Source organism: Sprattus sprattus (assembly GCF_963457725.1).
Source record: "Sprattus sprattus genome assembly, chromosome: 17".
Lineage (NCBI taxonomy): Eukaryota > Metazoa > Chordata > Actinopteri > Clupeiformes > Clupeidae > Sprattus > Sprattus sprattus.
The window spans coordinates 6,008,022-6,018,494 of record NC_137915.1 but is presented as its reverse complement, the minus strand read 5'-3'; the positions used below and the strand labels follow the sequence as shown (position 1 = coordinate 6,018,494).

Here is a 10,473-nt window from a genome sequence, read left to right as displayed (position 1 = left end):
TCTTATTCTTGTTACCTTTTTCTGCGATTAATTCAGCCCGAACCACTTAACGTAGAAACTTCATTCAAACTTTGTCGCGTAGGTCTTGTAAACGACACTTATGCTATGTATTTTTCACTTTTCTAAACTTTATACTTTTTAAGATATTAAAGAAAAACGAATATAAATTTCTCCCATTGACTTACATTGGGCCATTATGACATCATAATAGGGTCTTTAAACTGGCTTGCACCTGTGCTTTACTCTGCCGTGCTAAGGCAAAAGACCGTAACTTCAAGTTTGGTCAAAAATGAGTTTTTGACGTATTTGTAAAATATCAGCAGTAATTAAACAAATGTACTGATATTAAATGTACTACTAACATGCCATTATCAAATTAAAGCCAGTGACATCAGTATTTTGGTTGATTTCACGATGTATAGGCTACCGACAGTTAGCATACCAAGCTAGGTAGCATTACCATTAGAATTGCATGGCAGATATGCTAAGCTATCGGGCTATTCCCCCACCCAGTGCCTGTGGCTAGTCCGAAAAAGGTGCATCTAAATCGGGTAATTTCGCTTGGCGAGCGGGGGCATGTGGAGGGGGAAAATGGGCCTCATTCTCTATCGTTCTCTCCCTCTCTCTCTCTCTCTCTCTCTCTCTCTCTCTCTCACACACACACACACACACACACACACACACACACACACACACACACACACACACACACACACACACCCCAATGGACTGACATAGATGTTTTATGTGTTTCATGTGACAATTCAAGTTCATTGTTTTATGTGCTTAATGTGATAATTCAATGGTGTGTGTGTGTGTGTGTGTGTGTGTGTGTGATAATCATTGTAGGCTATTGGTAATTGTGATAAATGAAATAGTATTACTACTGATTAATTAATAGGGCCATTATTCCATTGTTATCATACCACTGAGCTTTAACATAGAAGTTACTGCCTTCTGCCTTAGTATGCTTCACTGACACCTGTGCCAAATCCAAAGAACCTCTTCTCTCTCTGTCCCTCTCAATTTAACTGTAACTAGGAACATTAAGACACCATCCATTCTCTATTTTTTTTTCTCTCCATCTCTCCATCTTTCTCTCTGTCAACTTTCTCTCACACTCAATCTCTCTTCTCCACTCCATTTTTATCTCCTTTTTTCAATATTTTCACTCTCTCTTTATCTCTTCATCCAGAGCCACTCTTGTTCACTCTTCTTTCCTTCTTCCACTCTTCTTTCCTTTCTTATTTTCTTCTTCCATTTTTCTTTCCTTCTTCCACTCTTCTTGCCTTTCTTTTTTCCTTCATCCACTCTTCTTTCCTTCTTCCACTTTTCTTTCCTTTCTTCACTCTTCTTTCCTTCTTACACTCTTCTTTCCTTTCTTCTTTCCTTCTTTCACTCTTCTTTCTTTCCTTATTTCCTTCTTCCACTCTTCTATCCTTCCTTCACTCTTCTTTCCTTTCTTCTTTCATTATTTCACTCTTCTTTCTTTTCTTCTTTCCTTCTTCCACTCTTCTTTCCTTTCTTCACTCTTCTTTCTTTTCTTCTTTCCTTCTTTCACTCTTCTTTCCTTTCTTCTTTCCCTCTTCCACTCTTCTCTCCTTTCTTCACTCTTCTTTCCTTTTGTCTTTCCTTCTTCCACTCTTCTTGCCTTTCTTTTTTCCTTCATCCACTCTTCTTTCCTTCTTCCACTTTTCTTTCCTTTCTTCACTCTTCTTTCCTTCTTTCACTCTTCTTTCTTGTCTTCTTCCTTTCTTAACCTTTGCATTTCATGCACTGGTATTTCCTTCAGGAAATGCATTTTCTAGTTAGATATCTCTAATGCAGTTTGCACCGAGAACGCATCACTGGACAGAGGCTGTCTAACGGCAACAGCGACAGTCCACCACAACCGTGTCTCAACGGAGTCTTGAGGGCATAAATTAGCATTGTGCAACGTTATCTTTGAGTGCGTACACTAGTTTGGTAAAGGTAAAGAGTATGACGGGATTTTTATTTTGGCTTCACTACGCAAAGGTGTGTGTGGGGAAATTAGTATTTGTTTTGATCTCTGGTGAAATCTGCTGCCTTTCTCAGAAAGAGCTGACGGTGATGTCTGAACTGGGGAAATTAGAATAGTCAATATTTACGTCCAGCAAGAAAAAAGAGGAATCACAAAGACAAACAATCCGGGCTATAGATGTATACTGGTACTGCTGTGTAAACTTCAACTCAATGAGAACGGTTAATGTGGATCTTGCTCGCTTAATAGGCAACTGCTGCTAATCGGCTTCTAAAAGAAATTGACAACTAACTAAGGCTGGCCCTTCAAACTTTCACTACAACTGAACCAATAGTTTAGCAAACTCCATCACATTCTAGTAAACGAACCCAACCCCGCCCACCACACCTCTAATCACGCAGCTTCAGTGAAATAACACCAGAAAAAACAGCTTGTGCCAAACTACACATCACTCGTCATGATCACAATTTACTTACAGGCATATTTAATCGAAGCGATCGTTTCCTCTTCGGGTTCTTTTTCTTCACGTCTCTCTTCTTGTTGTTATCCGTAGCCGTACTTCCCATTTTAAAAGGTTAAAGTGGTTTCTGACAGCAGCGTTAGTTTGTGCCCTGCACAAGTAGCCTATGCTTGGACTTAACGCACAAAACAGCACTACGAGTATTATCGAATATTGCAAAACTGAACAAACAGTAATGGGTTTCTCTTCCCTTTAAACGAAAACATCCGCATTTAGATGTATTGTGAAAGCCTTTCTCTTCTTGGCATGATGATACTTCTTGCAGCAGTGCGCTTTTGAGGCTAGATACCCTATGTCCAACTGTAGCTGTTTTCTATTGAACAGTAGGCCTACTATAAAGTAACCTTTAGGGTAAAAGAACCACGCTGTCACAGAAGAGTGGAGACAGGCTCTAAGTGCGTGTATGCAGTCTTGTAGCCTGTACTTTGAAGGCTGGTGGAGGAGAGAGCACCAGGCATGCACGCGCCTCTTGCTTGCCCACTTGCAAATGGAGCGCGCCTGAGTTCAAACTCGGATGCGTGCCAGCTGATGGATCATAGAGGGAAGCGCAGATACGTCATGGGGTTTTTAAAGTGATACCTACTCGGAACGCTGTTGGCTCTCGACACCGGATTTGACATTTTCAAACTAACCCAATTATTTGTACAACCACATCATAAATCAGAACCTAAGGCTTCAACCTCGGCAACAGGCTGATTCACTCCACCACTTTACTTGTTGTTGATGTTAATTTTGTACGGGTTTGTACTGTTGAACTGTTCTGGAACATTCTGGCTGAAGTAACACTATGCAACAATTTGACATTTTTTGAGGTATGGTTTTATAGGCAACTAGTTTTGGTACCATCCTCAAATTAATTTTGATAGCATATGGTCATGTGAATGATGGTTTTTGCATGCCTTTTAGGTCGTTAGTTTGGAACAGAACTCCTTATTGCTTGTTAAATGGGGAACATTTTGAAGTGTCTTATTTTTTATTTATGTTTTTAAATGAGACGACCCCAACCTTGTTGTATCCCTTTTACTTTTACATTACGACTCCCAACATTTCTAGTTGGAGGCAGTCTGAGATGAGAGTGATAAATACAGCCAGTTGACATATCATTTAATAACACCTCTCATTTCTCAGATCCTCTTGATGAGTAATCCACCCTGTGGTGAGTCGTAGTTACTGCATTTCAGGTCTTTAAAATGATTATTCTATGGCTTCTTTGCCTCTTTTCCCGGGAATTAGATCAATTAGCCTTGTTGATTATAGCTCACACATACACTAGTCTCGGTATGTGTGTAATACGAAGGTCTATACCAGGTTGTGAAGGTCCCTTATAATTGTGGGAATGTATGGTGAGGGACTAATGCATGGAGATGTACGAGGATCTATGGTGGCATTGTAGACCTTGTAGTTGTGGTTTTATGTAGTGTGAACCTGCAGTCTCAAGTGCAATTAGCTGTATGTATAGATAGATGGCACTGTTTACTTATCAGAGACTGGATCTCCATGGCCACAATGATCCAGCTTGGATATTTTCTCAAATGAGCAAATATATTGTTAGCTATACAACCAGAAGATCCTATTTAATGTTGATAAGAATAGGTTTAATATTGGACTCTGGTTTGATAGAAATGTTAAAATGTTAAAACACATTTATTACAAACTAGGAAAAGGATGCTGCTGCCTAGTAGTGCTCATTTAGAATCTGAGGTCTGCTACTGCGTAGCAGTACATAATATGATCGCCTCACAAAGTGAGACAATTAGCAAGAATTTTCACTCCCAAAAAAAGTGTGTTATCTTGAATTATTCTGAGCATCAATAGACGATACAAGTTTGTTGTACATCTTATTCTGAGTACAACATGAAGGAACATGCATGTGTATGTTGGCTGTAGTTACACTGGGTGTGAACTAAACACTAAATCTGACCTATTTTGTGGAATTTACTTACATTCAAAAGCATTAATATGATCTTCACCTACACAGCCCAGGCCTACTTGACATTTTTTTTACAGAGTTGAAAAATATGCATATAAAATATCGGATTATTAGTTGAAGGCAAGAATTCGTTTGAAAACAACACTACATAACTGAATAACAGGGCAGGGGTATACACATTCATTAATGTAAACATAGTTGGAGCAGCAGGACGTGGGGTCGAGTCAGATTGTGCCCAATAACAAAAGGTTGAATGGTTTGACTTCAATAGGTGAAAGAGAACCATTTTAATTTCATAATTACATGTTACATAAGGATTTAAAGACCAAATGAATTCAGAAGCTAGACCAAACCATGTCAGGGGAACAGAGTAAAACATGTTGTAGCTTGTTGCTTATGGTTGATTTGTTGAAATTGTGTAATCAGTTTCTGCATGCCACCATGAATGAGCGTACATAATTGCATTAACATTGGACCTTCACGGCATGTTTTGGATGCTGAATTTTGATTGCACGTTGGTGGCCATTTTGTTGAGTGAGCCAAATGGAACTTTAGGAGATGTAGGCCTAAGCATACTAAATTCCAAAATTCTAGCTTAAATGGTTCTCGAGATATTGAAACGTGTCCGTTTTCAGGAAATGTGGCATGTATTCAAAGAATGTGATAGTGATGCAGTGAGATACATTTATTGAGGAGTGAACTTTGCATCAGAAGATATTGGCCACAGTGAAAGGTTAGGTTTTTGCATTGAACATTATTCGGTTTGCGCCACTCCAGAAATGAATCGCAATGAGCTGGGTTAATACGCCTCCTAGAGGCCAGTTTGCCTTAACAAATTCATATTTTTTGGCAAACTGGTGTTCAAGCCTAAAAAGTGCTTTGACCTTACCCAATGCACTGCACACCTAGGGGACACAAACCTTAATATTCCGTGTAGGCTACAAGTATACCAGGTTTCGTGTGGATGGGTGAAGTCCAAGTATGTGACAAGGCTGACCAGAAATGTGTTTAAAAAGGTAGAAAATAAACTGACATATAGCCTACATAGGCTACCAGTCATAAACAGTTACAAGGGTGTTGATATGAACGTGCGCATCTCTTTTGGGTTAGCCAACAAATGCAGTATAATCACCTGAACCACATCGATGGTCACTGTGTAGCCTACAATTGCTATATCCTATATGAAACAGAAGTTTGAGAGTTGCTCTGCGTACATTCGAGTCAGTGGGAGTGTGACGGCAAAATGCGCGTTCAATTAAAGATCTTGTTAAAAAACGGTCACAAGAGCTTGAGAAAGTAGTGGCATGCGACAGCTGTTAGTGTTTAGTTCTTTTAGCATTAGATGCATATCACAAAAGTATCTCACACAGCCTAATATGGGCTAGAGATGTCATTACACCCCAAAATATTGGCTACATTATTTTCAATAGCAACCTTCACGTTTTCGATTAGTGATATAGTTATAACTAAATGCCTGGGAGCCTACTGACAATCTGAGAAGCACTGATAGGAGACAAAGTAGATGTGTGAATGTGGCGTGCCTTGCAGCGAATAGGCAAGCAAAACATTGGTAGACGGATTTGGATTTGCTATTGCACTGGAGTCACGGGGCGACTATGCACGCTGAGGTTTTTCCGAAACCTCTCCAGACCAGCTACACGGAGACTCCAGAGGAGTAGAAGCGGTGAGGCTTGCAGAAATCTGACGAAAACAACACGATGCTGGGAGGATTAATGTCAAGTAAGTAACGGTGTTGCCTCTTCGTTCAATAACAATGGCCACCGCCAGCTGTTATAAAGACTTAATGTAACCAACAGATTGATTGAGAGCTCGGGCTGTAGTATGCTCCTCTGAAAGCATGCACTTATTGTGCCGCTGTTGTTACTACTCATCTCCACCTGCGATTATGAATGTTGCACAAGTAGCTCTGGAATCACTGTTTGCGTTCTTGCATTATTTGATACCATGTAGTAGGTAGATTGTCACCTTCGTTAACACTCCGGTTGCCGTGATCAACAATTGTCTGTATCTAACAACTTCGTAACGATATGGCCATATATAGCCAACTCCCCAGCTAACTCGCCAGTTAGCTCTTAGCTTGAAGTTAGCCTGCTAGCGAGGATTCTTGGATACGCGCTGATTCTTTTAATTTGACTCCGGGCTGGTAACGTCTTCACGATTGCTTATTGTAACGGTTTGTTTGAAATGTTGGTCATCTGCATACAACTGATTGTGAGCTAGGTGTGTCACAGCAGATAGTTACATTTCTGTAATCAAACTTTCGCTTCACTAACGTATGGGTCTGCTACGCGTCCCTCCTGTGGCTTGCTAGCTACCTTAGTTAGCTAGGACTAGCAAACCCCGAAGTGGTTCATTGCATCTATTTAGTGCAAATGCAAACCTCGGGCATTTAAAACTGGTTAGGCGGTGCCAGTGAGGGGTGATCCGTCGATTAGTTTACGATACAAAACGTGTAGTGTTGTGCATCAGTGAAATAGACCAGCGTTGTTAAAGTCACAGATGAAACAATCTAACAGACCCATTAGAACGGTACTCATATATATTTTGGCTGGCTCGTGACACATTGTATCATAAAGATGTGGTTTAAAACACACTTGTCGGCAATAATGGAGTTTTGGTCAGGTATGTTCGCTTTGGTATGAAATTAATGTGCTGTACTTTTTTGTTAGATTGACTTTAAAACTGGATGTCATCTTTTTGCAGGAAATTTCATTATTTTGTAACTGTCATGACCTGTAGCCATACAATTACTGTCAAGGTCGGTCTCCATCTAATCACATTCAGTCCCTGGATTCAAGTAGCAATGTGCATGGTCGCCTTGATAGATGGATTCAGCTCCAGTTACAAGCAGCACATAGGCAAGCTTCATGTGTCAGCGGTGGTACTTTTCATAGATACGTAAATTATAGATAATATAGATAGGGCAGAATAACAATTGAACTAAAATCCTCCCCATGAGCTGGTTTTTGTAAGGGCTGTTTGCCAGATGTGAAATGACTCTATGTGTAATGACTCTAGCTTTACTCTATTTTGATTATATTTCGATTGTGTACAGCTATACAAACCCTTAAGCTTGGTCTGTCCACGCAAGTAAACCAACATCAACATCAACAACATCAACATCAACATCAACAACAACAACAACAACATCATAAGCCCCTCTAACTTCTCAACTTGTTCTCTTTGCCCCAGTTTGTCCTCTTGCTGGCCATTACCTCAAGCATTCCTTTTCCCCTTGATCCGTAGAACTGACAGCCCAAGACCACAACAAGCAGCCTGCATAAAGGAGTGTTGGCAGAGCCACTCCGCATTGTCTCAGCTGCAGCTAGAATTTAGGTGTCTAATTATAGCTGTGTCAGGATTTGGAGTTGTGATCTGTCTAGGAAGGATATCAAGCCTACTCCAGTTAAATGGTTTGTGTGTCTGTTTTTTTTTGTTGTACATTGGTATAAAGCATACTTCCTTGTGTTTGTTTGAGGTTGCATTATTTCTGTTATGGCACACTAGAAATTGACCTTGTCCTCTAGGGTACAGGCGCCTCATGTGATACATTATATTACCTACTACGCTGCCATGGTCAAAATCGACCTACACCTCCAAGCACTGAGACCGGAGCACAGTTTCTGCTCTCAGAAAGTACCTTATTATCTCCATGCGTTTGGATTTGAATGTGCTGGCAGGATTCATTGGTGGAGAAACTAGTTTACGGCAGTTAGTTCCACCAATTCCAGTTACGTAAGTTGTAGCCTACATCTCATTATATTAGAGGTTCCGCGTGAGTTGACCTCTAACCACATGAGGAAGTTAAGGCTTTTATAGGAGATTCGTAAAAGTTCTTCTTCCTCTGTGTTGAGGCTGCTTTTCTGTGATGTGTGGCCTGAGCCAAGCCCCGCTGTCTTCAGTTGCGTGACGCTGACTCTGTTGAATAGCATGTTGACCGTAATCTAAGCAGGGTTCTGCAGCACATTATAACTCTTTCAGAATTCAGTTTGTGTACGGCGGCGCAAGCACAACGCGAGGCTCAAAGGCTTTCCAGATTCTGCAAATTAGTTGCTATATATATATATTACCACTAAACATATGCACATACTCTGCACTTTTCAGCTTTTTTGCATAATCATAATTGACTATCTGAAAGGTTTTTTTTGAATGATAAAACTTATCATTCAAAAAAAGAGAAAAATGCCCTATAATAAACAACTTACTAACCTCCACCGTTCGGTCAGTTTGATATTTCCCATCATGGCCTCACTCTTGGTTAGTAAGTTATTTTTATTGGATTTCTCTCTCATCTGGTGCTAAATCACTCGCAGACGACCTGATTCTGGCCATAAAATGCCATATAAACAACTTACTAACCTCCACCGTTCGGTCATGCTGGCAAATATCAAACGTCTCTACTCCACAGTTTGATATCTCCGCTCTTGGTTAGTAAGTAGTTATTATTGGATTTCTCTCTCTTCTTTTTTCTATCATGGCTGTTATTCTATATTATGGTTAGCCTATACAGACCAAATCCCCGCCCTGGACTTCTGTGAAGCCTTATAGCAGGTGTTTAAGCTACAGGCCTCGTCAGATCCTATGACTTTATGAAAGCCCAACCCTTTGCCAGAGCTTTTCAATATAAACGGCAGTGTTCTCAACAGGTTCAGAGACAAATATGGAGGCAATACAATGTAACTTCAGATACTATCTGTGTGGTGGTTAAGAGGCACAGAGTGAACCAGTCTTTTCCCAGGAGCTGCTATAAGCGATGCATGAGATACAAGGCATGTTTGGATTACATCCCTGCTAAGACTCTTGGCTGTTGTTAATTGTTAATGAAGTATTGAGTTCCCCTGAAGTTCTCATATTGCGGTGCTCCTCGGCTCTTTAGTCCACCGTGGGGAGGTTACGTGCCTCAGCAGCACCATCACCTTGTGACCAAGACACGACAAAAGGATCCTGTTAACTTTCCCTTCTCTGCCCTTGAGCTTGTACACAGTGTGTGTGTGTGTGTGTGTGTGTGTGTGTGTGGGCGGCGCGTGTTACTCTGCACAGTGGAACGAGATTGCTGTTTCCCGAGTCCCCATTTTGCATCATCAGTGCCGGTGTACCCTGAAATGCTATTCAGTAACTGGGTCTGATTGCTTTGGTGCAGCAGATATTCAATGCAGCGCTTGTTTAAATGTTCGCTCTGGTGGTCCTGCTTTAGTTTCCACTGCCAAATTACATAGGGTCTAAGTTCTAGAGGAGCGCTGAACCTAACCCAGAATTATATTCATATTGAAAACTGGCTGGCTGATCGCTCTGTGCATCGCTCAGATCTCGCTTGGTTGGATGTCCGTAATTGTCTCATTACACTGCACTGTAAGGGAGGGTACGCTGCAGAGAGGGGTACGGCTAGTGCTGGCTATAGCGCTGAGAGTGGATATGGGTCAGGGAAGAGAGCTGTGTGTGTGTGTGTGTGTGTGTGTGTGTGTGTGTGTGTGTGTGTGTGTGTGTTTCTGGTTGTGTGTCTGTGTGTGTGTGTGTGGGTGTCTGTTTTAGTACACTGGGATGAGTGTCCCGTACCCTACAGTTGTTTGTGTGTGCGTGTGTGTGTGTGTGTGTTTGGGTTTATGCCCAGCTCCCTGTTGTCCTCTTGTCTGGTTGGCTTAATACAGGCCAACAGAGTGTGTGCATGTGAGCATTTCTGTCCTGGTGCTATGTTTTTCTTTTTTTAATCTATTTATTTTTAATACCCTGCTGCCCCAGTGACAGACATTGTGCTGTTTTTGAGCGTGCGTGTCTGTAATAAACTACAAAGAAACAGCAACGGATTTTGTTAAGCAGAAGAATGCAAGGGGAAATAATGTATGGATGGATGGATGCATGGATGAATAGATGGATGAATAGATAGATGGATGGATGGATGGATGGATGCATGGATGAATGAATGGGATGCACAATATCACTTTTTTTTTTACCACGAGTAGCCTACTTAAATTTGTGCACTTGCCGATACAATCAGCAAGTCAA

General features: G+C 41.0%; 1 protein-coding gene across 1 annotated transcript in view; it reads left to right on the top strand.

Moving 5' to 3' along the window:
- Positions 1-6,070: 6,070 nt before the first annotated feature.
- galnt11 (UDP-N-acetyl-alpha-D-galactosamine:polypeptide N-acetylgalactosaminyltransferase 11 (GalNAc-T11)) overlaps positions 6,071-10,473 on the top strand; it is a 42,268-nt gene continuing 37,865 nt past the window's right edge. Inside the window, exon 1 of the mRNA XM_080854719.1 lies at positions 6,071-6,192. The gene's annotated coding sequence lies outside the window, so the exon portion shown is untranslated. The remainder of the gene's footprint in view (positions 6,193-10,473) is intronic.